The sequence below is a fragment of the Heterodontus francisci genome, chromosome 16 (genome assembly GCF_036365525.1).
Source record: "Heterodontus francisci isolate sHetFra1 chromosome 16, sHetFra1.hap1, whole genome shotgun sequence".
NCBI classification, from domain to species: domain Eukaryota; kingdom Metazoa; phylum Chordata; class Chondrichthyes; order Heterodontiformes; family Heterodontidae; genus Heterodontus; species Heterodontus francisci.
Window position 1 is genome coordinate 43,453,395 of NC_090386.1, and position 15,537 is coordinate 43,468,931.

A 15,537-nucleotide genomic window follows, 5' to 3' on the forward strand; every position below is an offset into this window, starting at 1 on the left:
TATAAATTTTCTGGTCTGTTTGGCTCACCTATCCAATATTAATAGAAGGCAAAGAACCCAGAATGACCTCCTGGCCCACAAGAAGTTCTAAAAGGACCTGGTCTTCAGTACTTATCTCAGGCAGTCACTGCCTCACACCGCAGATCTGCCGCCAGGTAGCTGACAGTTTGGGCCTCCCTCTGACATTCAGTTAAGTTTAAGACATGGCGTCAAGGATATCATCGGGCCGCGACTTTTGAATGTTTATTAGGCCCCTGCTTGCCTTTCATGAGAGCCTCACTGATGGCCTGATTTGGGTTTGATAAAAATGTAAATGTAAATGAGAAGTTGACGAGTTGGAGCTGGGAGGTAGAATTTAAAAATTTTAACCTGTCCTTAGCACCATTCCTCGTGGAGGGGGGATAGGGGGTTAAAATCAAGGCCTCTGTATCTAGGATCTTCCGTGTTCAGTTTCTTTAATTGTGAGAATGGACTTCAATTTTATTACACCTACAGATATGGAAATTAAAATCTTAAGTTTGTATTTATTAAACATTGAGTTTGTGTTTATTATACAAAAGCTTACCAGTAGGATAATGTTTCCATTTAGGTGTCTGTACACTGTTTGTGCCTTCTGTTGCAGTATGTTAACATAGTTTCACATGGTTACTTTTATAGTACAGTCATAACAAGAATTTTGCAGCATTTATCATTTACAAGGCTGTACTGAGGCAGTTGGGGATGTCGTGGTTACTGAGAGGTCACATCAGAATGCCTCAGACTGTCCATAAGTGGATAATCACACAGGAAATTGCAGCTCTGATTGAGGGGCATCCCCAGGATAGAAGATTATTATAATGAATATTTTAAAATATACATTAAGCATGTGATTTTGTTATAAAGCTATATAAATATTGAAGATATTTGAAGCCTTATCGGACCTTACCATTGTATGTTCCTTTAAACTTTGTTTTCCATCATTCCAATCAGGCTGCTTGAGTTCACATAAATATTATAGTAACTGATCTTTTCTAAACTTCTTTTGCAGGGTATTTGGTAGGGTATTTAGAGTCTTAGAAAATATCACCATGTACAACGAGCTTGGAATTGGTGCTGGGAAATTTGTCTTCAGCTGCTATCACCTGACATTTTAGAATCTAATAAGCTGTAGAATTTTCTAGTATTCAGAAAATGGCAAGGATTGTGATTCTTCCAAATTGACTTTTGCCCAGGATTTCTTTGGTTATTGCTTAGTTTTTTTATATAGCAATTTTAAAACTCAACAGTACCACTGTGATCTCAGGTCTTTGAAGGAAATAAAATATATTGGCATTCGTATGTATTGTTTAGAATGGGATTGAAAAAGAGTACTTGCTTTAAGTAGAAAAGATTAATTAAATTGAAGGTGCTTTGAACCAGTTGTGAATGGGATGGCCCAGGCGATATATATTTGCATTATTCATCAAACACTGCATGTGCTAAACTCCATGCTTTTATGTTTACACTGATTATTATTGTGGTATTTCAAAACCAGTGACTTTTTCAGAGATTCTGAAAGAAAATAAACAAGCACATTCCTTATGTTGGCAGCCAGATTGATTTTTCTGTGTTTCACAAGGGAAATTAAACTCTGTAGGCTTATATAATTCATGCAAATATTATGATGTAAGGAACAAGATGTCTTATTTTCTTTCTGAGAAATACTTCATCTCAAATTCTGAAAAAGTTGAAATCAAAGGAATTTGTCTGTCTAGTTTTGATTAACCTCTTGTACAATATTTTCAGGCATCTTATGCTGTATTAAACTTTCAATCTTGCCTATTCATCTTGCTTCAGCAAACAACTAAAGATGTTTAATATTTCAGCCTGTTATAAAAAAAAATCTAAGTTTTGAAGTGATGAAGGATGTAGGAGAACCTCAAGCACTCTCTGGTTGGAAGTGCTTCATAAAAAGGGAAGATTGCTTATTCAGTGGCAAGCTAGATCCTATATACTGAACAAATACACCTGGAGTTTCCGTGAGGATTCTTCCGATTTCTTGCCAGAACTTCAGCTGAAGATCAACAGAGTTCCCATGGGAAATGGCATTAACAGTTATTTGAACTGTTTACTTCATTCACAAGGAGATCCTGACTAAGTTATGGCAAGAGAGTGGGAGAACCCAGTGGAAATTCTTCCCCTAAAAGCTATGTTTAAGATGATAGGGAACCAAGACTCAGTTATGGAAGATGCCTTTTCAGTGGAGAACTCATGACCTCAGATGACAGATAAACCTATTTGAAAGATGGAAGCAAAGAATCTTGACGATCGAATTGAAGGTGCAGCTCATGATCAAACAGCTCAAATTTAGGTTCAACCCTTCCCTTGCAATAGGGCACTTTATTCCTCAATTAAAAAGTCCAGTTTAACATCTGTCGTTGGGAAATTGTTAGAATCCATTATTAAAGAAGTAATAACAGGACATTTAGAAAGTCAAAACGCAATCCATCAGAGTCAGCATGGTTTTATGAAGGGTAAATCATGTTTGACTAATTTGCTAGAGTTCTTTGAAGCTGTAACCAGCAAAGTGGATAATGGGGATCCTGTAGATGTAGTATATCTGGACTTCCAGAAGGCATTTGATAAGGTGCCGCACAAAAGGTTAATACACAACGTAAGATCACATGGGGTTAAGCGCAATTTATTAGCTTGGATAGAGGATTGGCTAACCAACAGAAAACAGAGAGTGGGGATAAATGTGTCTTTTTCTGGTTGGCAAGATGTAAATAATGGGGTGCCACTGGGTTCGGTCCTCGGGCCCGAACTATTTACAATCCATATTAATGACTTGGATGCAGGGAAAGAAGGTACTATAGCCAAATTTGCAGATGACACTAAAATAGGTGGATTAGTAAGTTGCAATAAAGAAATAAGAAATTTACAAATGGATATGGATAGATTAGGTGAATGGGCCAAGATTTGGCAGATGGAGTTTAACTTGAATAAGAGTGAGGTTATTGTTGGTCAGAAGAATAGAAAGGCAAATTATTATCTAAATGGAGAGAAACTTCAGAGTGCTTTGGTGCAGAGGGATCTGGGTGTCCTTGTGCATGAATCATAGAAAACTAGTTTGCAGGTACAGTCGGTAATAAGGAAGGCAAATGGAATTTTGGCATTTATTGCTAAAGGAACAGAGTAGAAAAGTAGGGAAGTGCTGCTGCAACTGTACAAGGCATTAGTGAGACTGCACCTGGAGTACTGCGTACAGTTTTGGTCCCCTTACTTGAGGAAGGACGTAGTTGCATTGGAGGCAATTCAGAAGAAGTTCACTAGATTGATTCCAGAGATGAGGGGTCTGTCTTATGAAGAGAGATTGAGCAGTTTAGGCCTTTACTCTCTAGAGTTTAGAAGAATGAGAGGCGATCTAATTGAGGTATATAAGATGATTAAGGGGATTGACAAAGTAGATGTAGAGAGGATGTTTCCTCATTTGGGGCAATCTAGAATGAGAGGTCATAGTTTTAGGATAAGGGGTAACAGATTTAAAACAGAGATGAGGAGAAATTACTTCTCTCAAAGGGTTGTTAGTCTGTGGAATTCGCTACCCCAGAGTGCAGGGGATGCCGGGACATCGAATAAATTTAAGGAGGAGATAGACAGATTTTTAATTAGTAATGGGTTGAAGGGTTATGGCGAATGGGAAGGAAAGTGGAGTTGAGGCCGAGATGAGATCAGCCACGGTCGTATTGAATGGTGGAGCAGGCTCGAGGGGCTGAATTGCCTACTCCTGCTCCTAGTTCTTATGTTCTTATGTAAAATAGGAACATTTGAATCATGGCAGAATTAAGATATTTGTTTGACTGTTAAAAGTACACTTTTAATGCTTTTTTGTGAGCTATGTGAGGATGGGATACAGTGGAGGTACAGTAGGGGGTGATGGACAGCCAAATATAGAAGAGAAATTAAGTCAGTCCGGAAGACAGAATAAATATAAACCTGTTAAGGCACAAGTGAATAGTGCAAGGCTGGATTGCATCTATTTTAATGCAAGGAGTCTTACAAATAAAGCAGATGAATTGATTAACACATGTGAATATGATATTGCTATCACAGAGACATGGTTGAGGGAGGGGCAGGACTGGCAGCTCAATATTCCAGGGTATAGAATCTTCATATGGAATAGAGGGGGGGGGGGTGTAAAAGAGGAGGTGGTATTGCACTGTTGATCAAGGAGTCAATTACTACAGTAAGGAGGGATGATATCTTAGAAGGTTCCTCAAATGAGGCCATATGGGTAGAACTTAAAAACAGAAAGAGGGCAATCACTTTGCTGGGAGTGTACTACAGGCCTTCAAACAGTCAGGGAGAGATAGAGAAGCAGATATGTAGGCAAATCTCAGAGAGGTGTAAAAATAATAGGGGAATAATAGTAGGGGATTTCAACTTCCCCAATATTAACTGGGATAGTCTTAGTGCAAAAGGTTTAAAGGGGGCGGAATTCTTAAAGTGCATCCAGGAGAGCTTTTTGAGCCAGCATGTAGAAAGTCCGACAAGAGAAGGGGCATTACTGGACCTAATGTTAGGGAATGAAGCCGGACAAATGATGGAAATGTCAGTGGGGGAGCATTTCTGGGATAGCGGCCATAACTCTGTAATATTTAAGGAGTTATGGAAAAGGACAAAGATGGACCAGAAATAAAGGTGGAAGGCCGATTTCAATATGATAAAACAGGATCTGGCCAAAGTGGACTGGGAGCAGCTACTTGTAGGAAAGTCTACATCAGACCAGTGAGAGTCATTCAAAAAGGAAATAGTGAGAGTTCAGGGCCAACATGTTTGTTTAAAGGTGAAGGGTAGGATGAATAAGTCTAGAGAAGCCTGCATGTCAAGGGATATAGAGGATTGGATAAGGAAAAAAAAGGAGGCTTATGGCAGATTCAGAGTGTTGAAAACAGCAAGGCTCTCGAAGAGTATAGAAAGTGTAGGGTGTACTTAAAAAAGTAATTAGGAGAGCGAAGACAGGGCATGAAAAAACACTGGTGGGCAAGATAAAGGAAAATCCCAAGGCATTTTATAAGTATATTAAGGGCAAAAGGATAACCAGGGAAAGTGTAGGGTCCATTCGGGACCAAAGTGGCAATCTGTGTGTGGAGCCGGAGGACGTAGGTGAGATTTTAATTGATTACTTTTCATCTGTGTTCACGATGGAGAAGGACGATGTAGGTATAGAGATCAGGGAGGGGGATGGTGATATACTTGAACATATTAGCATTGAAAGGGAGGAGGTATTAGCGGTTTTAGCGGGCTTAAAAGTGGATAAATCCCCAGGCCCAGATGAGATCTATCCCAGGCTGCTATGTGAGGCAAGGGAGGAGATTGCAGGGGCTCTGACACAAATTTTCAAATCCTCTCTGGCCACAGGAGAGGTGTCAGAAGGACTGGAGAACAGCGAATGTGGTACCATTATTCAAGAATGGTAGTAGGGATAAACAAGGTCATTACAGGCCAGTGAGCCTAACATCAGTGGTAGGGAAACTATTGGAAACATTCTGAGGGACAGGATTCATCTCCACTTGGAGAGGCAGGGATTAATCAGAGATGGTCAGCATGACTTTGTCAGGGAGAGATCATGTCGAACCAATTTGATTGAATTTTTCGAGGAGATGACTAGATGTGTAAATAAGGGTAAAGCAGTTGATGTAGTCTACATGGACTTCAGTAAGGCTTTTGATAAGGTTCCACATGGGAGATTGGTTAAGAAGGTAAGAGCCCATGGGATCCAGGACAATTTGGCAAATTGGATCCAAAATTGACTTAGTGGCAGGAGGCAGAGGGTGATGGTTGAGTGTTGTTTTTGTGATTGGAAGCCTGTGACCAGTGGTGTACCACAGGGATCGGTGCTGGGGCCCTTGCTGTTTGTAGTGTACATTAATGATTTAGACTTGAATATATGAGGTATGATCAGTAAGTTCACGGATGACATGAAAATTGGTAGTGCTGTAAATAGTGAGGAGGAAAGTCTTAGATTACCGGACGATATAGATGGGCTGGTAAGATGGGCGGAGAGGTGGCAAATGGAATTTAATCCTGAGAAGTGTGAGGTGATGCATTTTGGGAGGACTAACAAGGCAATGGGATATATAATGAATGGTAGGACCCTAGGAAGTACAGAAGGTCAGAGGAATCTTGGTGTACTTGTCCAAAGATCACTGAAGGCAGCAGCACAGGTAGATAAGGTGGTTAGGAAGGCATATGGGATACTTGCTTTTATTAGCCGAGGCATAAAATGTAAGAGCAGGGAGGTTATGATGGAGCTGTACAAAACACTAGTTAGGCCACAGCTGGAGTACTGTGTACAGTTTTGGCTGCCACACTATAGGAAGGATGTGATTGCACTGGAGAGGGTGCAGAGGAGATTCACCAGGATGTTGCCTGGGCTGGAGCATTTCAGCTATGAAGAGTGACTGAAAGGGCTAGGGTTGTTTTCCTTAGAACACTGAAGGCTGAGGGGAGACCTGATTGAGGTATACAAAATTATGAGGGGCATTGATAGGTTAGATAGGAAGAAACTTTCTCCCTTAGCGAAGGTGTCAATAACCAAGGGGCATAGATTTAAGGTAAGGGGCAGGAAGTTTAGAGGGAATTTAAGGAAAAGTATTTTCACCCACAGGGTGATTGGACTCTGGAACACACTGCCTGAAGGGATGGTAGAGGCAGGAACTATCACAACATTTAAGAAGTATTTAGATAGGCACTTGAAACCCCATAACATACAAGGCTACGGGCCAAGTGCTGGAAAATGGCATTAGAATAGATAGGCTTGATGGCCGGCATGGACACGATGGGCCAATGGGCCTGTTTCTGTGCTGTATTACTCATGACTCTATGTGAGAATCCTAATTCATTAACATATTTTTTCATCATGTAGTGGTAAGTAGTCTTTCTTTGATTGACTTTACATTATGAGAGCAATTATTATGGCACTGGATTAGTCAACTTATTTTCAAACCAAAGCAAATCCCAGGAGAGCAACATTTCAAGTTCATTTAATTCCTCTCAAAGCCCATGCATTTTTTTAATTGCATTGTGGTGCAAGTATAATGATGATTTGGAGAAAATTAAAATATGCTGATTGCTCACTTCCGTGACACTAAATGTATTTATATTACTAGCTGCCTTTATAGGTCGTATTTATATTACTACCAGTCAAATGTAAATTTCTTCCAGTTTATTTCGAATTCAGAAATTACACTGTGAGAACAAAGGTAATGGACAGGATTTTTCATTTGGTGTCGGGAACCTGACGCCGGAACCGTTGCCAGGACCCGACCCCATACCGGGAGGTCTGGGGAAGCTGTCACAGGCTATGCTTTTGCCCGAGGTCGGCAGCTAACTGGCTGGAAGATGGGTTTGGTGGCCAGTTAGTGGTGGTGGAAACAGGATGGAGGCGGGACTTTTAAAGTGCAGGCCTGATTTAAAGGCATGACAGCAGGCATTACAGTGGCAGACGTCTTGCATAGCAATGGAAGCCCGAGGTCAGCAGGATGAGAGGCTTGGCACCCATGACAGGGCTGCCCCACGGTTTACAGATGCAGCCTTTGAGGTTATAGAGTCAGAGAGTCATAGAGAGATATAGCACCGAAACAGGCCCTTCGGCCCACCGAGTCCGCGCCGACCATCAACCACCCATTTATACTAATCCTACGTTAATCCCATTTTCCCTCTCACATCCCCACCTTTCCTCAATTCTCCTACCACCTACCTACACTAGGGGCAATTTTTTTTACAATGGCCAATTTACCTATCAACCCGCAAGTCTTTGGCATGTGGGAGGAAATGTTGGAGGTAGTATGCAAGAGGCAAGGGAAATTGTTCCCAAGGCTGGTAAGAGAAGGCCACCCAGCCTAACCAAGCAGGCCTGGCTCGAGGTGGCAGAAAATGTCAAAAACTGTCGTGTCATCTGGGGAACAATGGTGCAGTGCCGCAGGAGGTTTAATGATCTACTTGTTTCGGGCAAGCTGAGTGTAATGCAACACCCAGGTGACAGGCCTCCAGGTCTGAAGCCACCAGCAGAGCAGCCAGAGGGTGCATGGTGCTCCTGAACATGGGTAATTACTGACCTGTCAGCAAGGCTATGTACCCAGCACTGTTGAGGACCTGGGAGCACTGATACATGCAGCTTCTTATTGAAATAAGCCGCTGGCATTGGTGTCCTGGCAGGCGAAGAGGGCATGGAATGCAAGGGAGAGGGTGCACACTTGAGGAGGAGTACCCCAGTTTGCCATCCTCACAGCTATGGAGGTGGTGGCAATGGAAATTGTGAGGGTGGCACCACATGATGAAATGGGCAATGGAAAGATGGGAGTATCTGGAAGAGAGGTTGAACAGATATTGAAATATGTAAATGAAGAGGAAGGAGTGAACTCCTCCCCATCGGACAGTATGCTGATCCCTCAGCAGAGGCTTCTGCTGTCAGAGGCAAGTTCTCATGATCTCTCTCTTGTGTCTGGCACTAGGTCAGTTGTAGTGAGATAGCATGCCAGTAGAGTAGTAGCATCACCTGACTAAACTGAACCAGCAGACCCAGCACTGTCATATCATTCAAGTGCACCCTCCACCAATCCATCTACACTCTGATTAGTGGGTCCTCTCATGTGGTTAGAAAGAGTGGCACTGGGTGAAGAACAAGGCACTAGTGAGCTGGAGGAGCTGATGGAAGCAGAGGCAGCTCTGGGCAGTCCACCTCAGAGGTTGGAGGACAGATACAGCTATGCTCAGCTGGGCACAGATGCACGGCTTCAGTATTTACTTGCCAGGCTTTCAAAATAAGAGTAGGGAGGTTATGCTGGAACTGTATAAAATACTGGTTAGGCCACAGCTGGAGTAGTGTGTGCAGTTCTGGTCACTGCAATATAGGAAAGACGTGATTGCACTAGAGAGGGTACAGATGAGATTCACGAGGATGGTGACTGGACTGGAGAATTTTAATTATGAGGAAAAATTGGATTGACCAGGGTTGTTTTCTTTGGAACAGAGGAGGTTGAGGGGAGACCTAATTGAAGTGTATAAACTTATGAGGGGGTCTAGTTAGAGTGGATAGAAAGGCCCTTTTCCCCTTTCTTGAGGGGTCATAGGTTTAGGGTAAGAAGTAGGAGGTCTTGAGAGGATCCAAGGGGAAATCATTTCACCCAGAGGGTGGTGGGGATCTGGAACTCACTGCCTGAAAGGATGGTAGAGGCAGAAACCCCCATTGCATTTAAAAAGTACTTGGATAGGCACTTGAAGTGCAGTAACCTACAAGGCTAAGGGACAAGAGCTAGAAAGTGGGATTAGGCTGGATGGTTCCTTGTCGGCCAGTGTGGACATGATGGGCCAAAGGGTCTCCTTCCATGCTGTAAATTTCTATGTGCCCTGGCATTCATGCCATCCTGATGAGAGCTTTGCCTCCTGAGCTGGCCCCAGCCACCTCCCTGCACAGCAAGAGGACCATTCTGCTCTGCACGTTTCTCCTCTTCCTCCAATCTAGCATTTCACCCTCTTCAAGGTCCACTCCTCACTGGAGGGCCATATTATGGAGAGCACCGCAGATGACTACAATGCATGAGACCCTTGCAGGAGTGTATTACAGGGCGCCACCTGACCGGTCCCAGGACCAGAACCACATTTTCAGAAGTCCAATGCCCCGCTCAATGTAAGCAGATGGCTGCAATTGTAGCACCTCTGTGACTCCGTCTCAGGGTGACATAAAGGGATGAGTATCCATCTCTTCAAGCGATATCCCTTGTCCCCTAGAATCCATCCACAGAGTACAGGTGGTGACCTGAAGAGCAGCAGCATCCTAGACTTCCAGAGGATGAAGGCTTCATGGCAGCTGCCAGAATTGTGAGTACACACATGCATAAAGCACTTAATGTTTCAGGTCTGTGACCTTTCATCAGAACCAGCTCTGATGAAAGGTCGCAGATCTGAAATGCTAATTCTGTTTCTCTCTCCACAGATACTGCCAGACCTGCTGAGTATTTCCAGCACTCTGTTTTTATTTCAGATTTGCCGTATCTGCAGTATTTTGCTTTTATTATAGTATTATAGAAAGCAATTGTTGTGGTCGCGTACCAGCTGAACGTTTAGGGAGTGGAAGCCCTTCCTGTTGATGAATCTCACTGGCTGCTCACTTGGTGCCTTAATAGCCACATGGCTGCAATCAATGATACCCTGCACCTGCAAGACTCCAGTGATGGAAGTGAATCCCACTGCCTGTGAGATCCCATCTGTTTGAAATTGTATGAACTGTCCAGCTTTCACAAATAGGGCATCACTGACCAATGGTGCAATGGTGTGCTGCCGCTTCAGAGAGGCCACCGAGGTCTGCTGCTGATCCTTGGAACGAGCCAGAGGTGACAAGGTTGAAGTCCACAGTGACTTTAACGCAGGGCATGGAGAGCAGTGCTGCAAAGTCTGAGGTCTTCCTTTGCGAGGGCACAAACCTCAGTTACCATCTGCCTAGATAGGTGCAGTCTCCTGCAATACTGATTCTCTGACATGTCCATGTAGCTTCTTCTTTGGTGGTACATGCAATGCTGATGGTATGGCCTTTGTTGCCTTCCTGCCCCTCATCCCTCTCCTCTCCCTTTCTCATGCCTAGGGCTCTGCATCTGTTTCTAAGTATGTTGATCCTCATACTGGTCCCTATCTCTGAGTACTTTCATCCCATGTCAAGCTTATGTTTTGCTTGTGGTCAGCTACATTCACAATGCTTCCTGAACCTCCCTCTCATGGCCCTGTGAACCCTGGAGGGTTATGACCCCCTCCACTGACCATGCATTCACAGTCCACTTGCTCCGCTAACTATAAGCGCTTCACCCAATGACACATGTGTGCCAATGGATGAGTGCCCCGCTCAGCCATGCACCCTTTTATGGGCTTCCTGCTTTGTTACTGCCTCCTTCCACTTGGACTGTTCCTGAACCATTGTGTAACCTGTATCTCCCCACAAAAATAACAAACTGTCTCTTGACGAGCTGAAAAACTCATTAACAAGATTAATTGGCCAATAATCTCAATCAGGTGGGTTGCTGGTTCCGCCTCCGCTCCCCACCCCCCACCCCGCACTCCCCGCCGAATAAAAGTGCCTACAGTCAGAATGGCGATGGCAGACCGGCACGACGGCTTCCGTTCTTGCCCCCATATTGGGCGAAAATTCAGCCCAATAGCTTTTGCTATATTGCGTTTCTGATAGATCAGGGTTGTCCAATAGGGGCCTGGTGAAACAATTTCAGAAAGATAAAGGCATTAAAAATTTATCTTACTATGAATCTAAACAACAACATATGTGCAATTTTGTGAAGAAGCTTTAAATGAGAAGATGAATTTATTGACTTACTTTCTCATCACGATGTTGGACACTGATTTAGTGAGATACCTGGCATTTCTTTGCTTGCACAAGTAGTCAATGTTTGCCCACACACTTGTAGCGATGCGGAGTATTCCGGATAGATGTCCATCCGTCAGGAGTGATTTTGATCACTCTGTCTCTCTCTCCCACTCTGTCTCTCTCTCTCTCTCCCCCAGTATCCCCCCTCTCTGTGTTCCCCCCTCTCTGTGTTGTCCTCACTCTCTGTCCTCCCTCTTTCTTACTCTGTTCTCTCTCTCTCTCTCTGTTCCCCCCCCTTCTCTCTGTCCCCCTCTCTCTGTCACTCTCTCGCTCTCTCTGTCCCCCAACCTCTCTCTGGCCCTTCTCTCTCTCTCTACCCCCTATCTCTCTCAGCCCCCCCCCTTTCTCTCTCTCTGCCCCCTCTCCCTCTCTGTCTGCCCCCTCTCTCTCTGTCCCCCCTCTCTCTGTGCCCCCACTGTCTGTCCATTTCTCTCTGTCCCCCTCTCTCTCTCTATCTCTGTCCCCTTTTTCTGTCTCTGTTCCCCCACTCTCTCTGTGCCCCCTTACCCTCTTTCTCTCTCTCTGTTCCCCCTCTCTCTTCACCACCTCTCTCTCTCTCGCTGTGCCCTTCTCTCTCTCTGCCCCCTCTCTCTGTGCATCCCCTCGCTCTCTGTCTCCCCTCTCTCTGTGCCCCTCTCTCTGTGCCCCGATCTCTCTCTGTACCCCCTCCCTCTCTCTGCTCTCACTCTCTCTTCACCCTCTCTCTCTCTCTTCCCTCCCCTCTCTCTCCCTGTTCCCCTTTCCCTCTCTCCCTCCTGTCTCTCTCCCCCCAGCTCTCTCTCTCTCTCTGACAATTGCAGGGAGCAGGAACGCTCAGCTTTGTGGTTGGTCAGTTTTTAAAGGCATCACTCTGTCAGTTTCACAGCTGACAGGTGCTCAGAGCAGGAACAGCAGTATCTGAACTTCGGACAGCTTTGGGGTTTTCCAGCGGATTACAAGTTTTCTTTTTAAAAGCCCGCTGGAAAACCCTGAATTTGTCCGAAGTTCAGAAACTGCTGTTCCCACTCCGAGCACCTGTCAGCTGTGAAACTGACAGCGCAACATTTTTAAAAAGCCGGTCTGAAAGAAGAAGACAATGGAACATTTCTCATCTCTGAAATACATCCGCGGGCTGGATGGAAACCTTTGGCACGCCAGGTCCTGGCCCACGGGCATTATGTTGGACAACCCTGTGATAGATCAAGGTGGTTCAACCAAAGGTTATGTTGATTCCCACATTCTGTTGCATTTACAGCTGATATATGAGCTGACTACAATATATTCTTTCTTCGGTAAAAATGCTACTCAACAGCACATTTAGAAATGTTTACTAACATAGTAAATTCATTTTCCGTATACAATTTAAATATTTAGTATTGAAATATAAAATCCACGTAATCGACCTATTGGTGCATCCATACCTGCCCAAAATCTGGAAAACCACTACTTATCTGGCTGGTTATTTCAATATGGCACTGAATGGCCTTTTAAAATACATATAATATGGAAACAATATATTTAATATGGAAATATACAATCAAAACTTATACCTGAAGATGTAATAAACCCTGTGTCTAAAAGCCACTGTGGATAACAACTGAAAACTGAAATGCCTTTTCTTTTCTTCCTTTAGTACTGCGAATAGCAAGTGAGCAGAACTAACTATTCTATTATGATGCATTGAAACCACTAATCATTTGTTCATTAAGTTAGGTATTTTAGTTACTTTTTGCTTGTATTGGAGAACAGAATATTTTACAATTTTTGAAACTCAGTGTTAGTACTCTAAAGCCAAGTATTAATTTCAATGGCAGATCAAGAATAGAAGGATCCTCTCTTCTAATCTAACAAAGTGTCACAAGCCCTACTTGAGAAAAGCACCCTCAAATGCTGTGAACATTTCTATTTTGAACATTGTTCTTTGGCTTCTTTGAGTTAGATAACTGATGTCACCTCAATTTGTGTTGAATTTTGTACAGACTACACGGAGCTGTAACCATTAGGAACTGTAATGAGGCTATTCAAACTCATTTTAAATAGGTTCCCTGCAGCTATTGGGGAGAGGAGACTGCTATCTCATCAGTGTGGCCTGGATTGAACCTAGGTCCTAGTGCTCACTGACTCAAACCTAGACTCTGTATCCAGTCATTTTTAAAAGTTAGTCTGAAGTTTTGAATAAAAATCACCACTCACGTTATTTTAGTTAGAACGTATATTCATTTGGATGCCCCTATGAGAAATTGAAGGATTTTTAAAAAAATCATGTCCAACTTGTTAGTAAGCTAGCATGCAGAATATTTTATACAATTTTGAGTTCCTAAGTGATGCATTGCTATCAAGCAGTAGAGAATTGGGAGCTTTAGAGCAGTTAAATTAATATTTGGATTCCTGTGAATGATATATAAGATATAAAGAGGCATTGAAGTAGTAATGTAACTTCTGTTTCCTTCCTTTGCAACTTTTTATCATGGGGCTGAATTGCTTTGGGCATAACATTGGCAGGAGTTCAGTGGAACAGTTCAGAAGAATTACCGTTCAGCCTTGTAAGGAGTGTAGCCTCTGTGCCCCTTATAAGGTCATGTATGCTGAGGAGTAAGGCCCAGTAACTCCCTACTCTGAGAATTTCTGTTTCCATGGTCCATAAAGTACCCAACATAACACTGGAGACTAGTACCACTAGTAGTCGATCTATTGAGGTCAGACATGCTGAAGGGAGGGATCTCGGCCAGGGAACTGGCTGGACCCCTGACGATAAAGCAATTGTTTTGATTTTATTTAATGGATCAGTCCCCTTGCACAGAGGGCTGAGGTGGGCCTAAATCCCCACTGGTGCCTGCCAACCTATTAACCCCACGAACTCTGACTGGACAGCACCAGCCGGCATAATATCGACATAACTGTCAAGATCACAGACTAGTCATTGACTCTGTGGACTATCTATTGATTGGTGATTTATTAATCCCTTGGTCTTAAAATTCATTGAGTCGGGAAGGGTGGAAAAGAATATTCCCACCCTGAGGACCAGGAATTTGGGACAGAACCTAATTTAGTCAGGATTCTGCTGCAGCCAAAGTATTCCTTTTAAATTCTGGTGCATGGATAGAACCTCTGTTTGCAGAGATTCCCAGGCTACTCTCAGAAATTGTTACAGAGGGTTACGGAGAACTCATTCAAGTTCAGAGTTGGCATGAGTTCCCTGGAGTCTTTATGAAGATCTCATATCTTTGCTAGGGAAGGATAATTAATCCCAGAGGGGATTGATTATCTTCCCCAAGAGGCAACATGCACCATTGGAAGCAGGTAGAATTTTTTTTATATTGTGCACTTCTCTATGCCATTGTAGCAGTATGGCACCACCCTGAGATTCTAACCAGCCGCTCAGGGCGTTTGCCACGGCAGCTCCCTCGCAGGTGCAGTGCACCCAACTGAGCCATGTAAATAACCCTGGCCCTACAATTAGGGATGGAATCTTTATCTTTTGCCATGGGCAGAATGGAGTTCCATTGGAATTGCAGGAATTTCAGGGCCTTTGTGTTCAAAATGCATCCATATTGTAGCACCTTTCATATCTCAAAAGCATCAGACTTCTCTAAGGCACAAAAATCATTATTGGCTCAAATATCAGCTATAACATCCCATTAGTTACCCATTCAGCTTTGGCTCAAATGTCCCATTGGTGAAATGGGAAGCAATCGAAAATCTAATTCTATAGATCAGACAAATAGGAAAGCTTCCAATTAGCAACTACAAGATCAATCAGTCAAATTATTTTATTTTTTTCTAAACCCAGCAATCTGGAACTGGCAGCTACAAAAAAAAAGAACAAATGAAATTGCTTGAATAAATTCTTCATTTCACTTACTTCCACATTCAACTGTCATTTCCTTCTTCAAATAGATCAGCGTGTACGTTAAAATAACATTTATGACATACTAGTCAAACAAAAAATATATTGTTTTTTTGAAAAAATGTCACCATCCACCCACAATGTGGAAAAAGCAGGACAAATCCAATCCAGCCATCTACTGCTCCATCAATCCATTTTTGATCACCAACAAAGTGATGAAAGGTGTCACAACAGTGTTATCAAGCACTACTTAGACAGCAACAACCTGCTCACTGATGCTCAGTTTGGGTTCCGCCAGGGCCACTTGGCTCCTGACCTCATT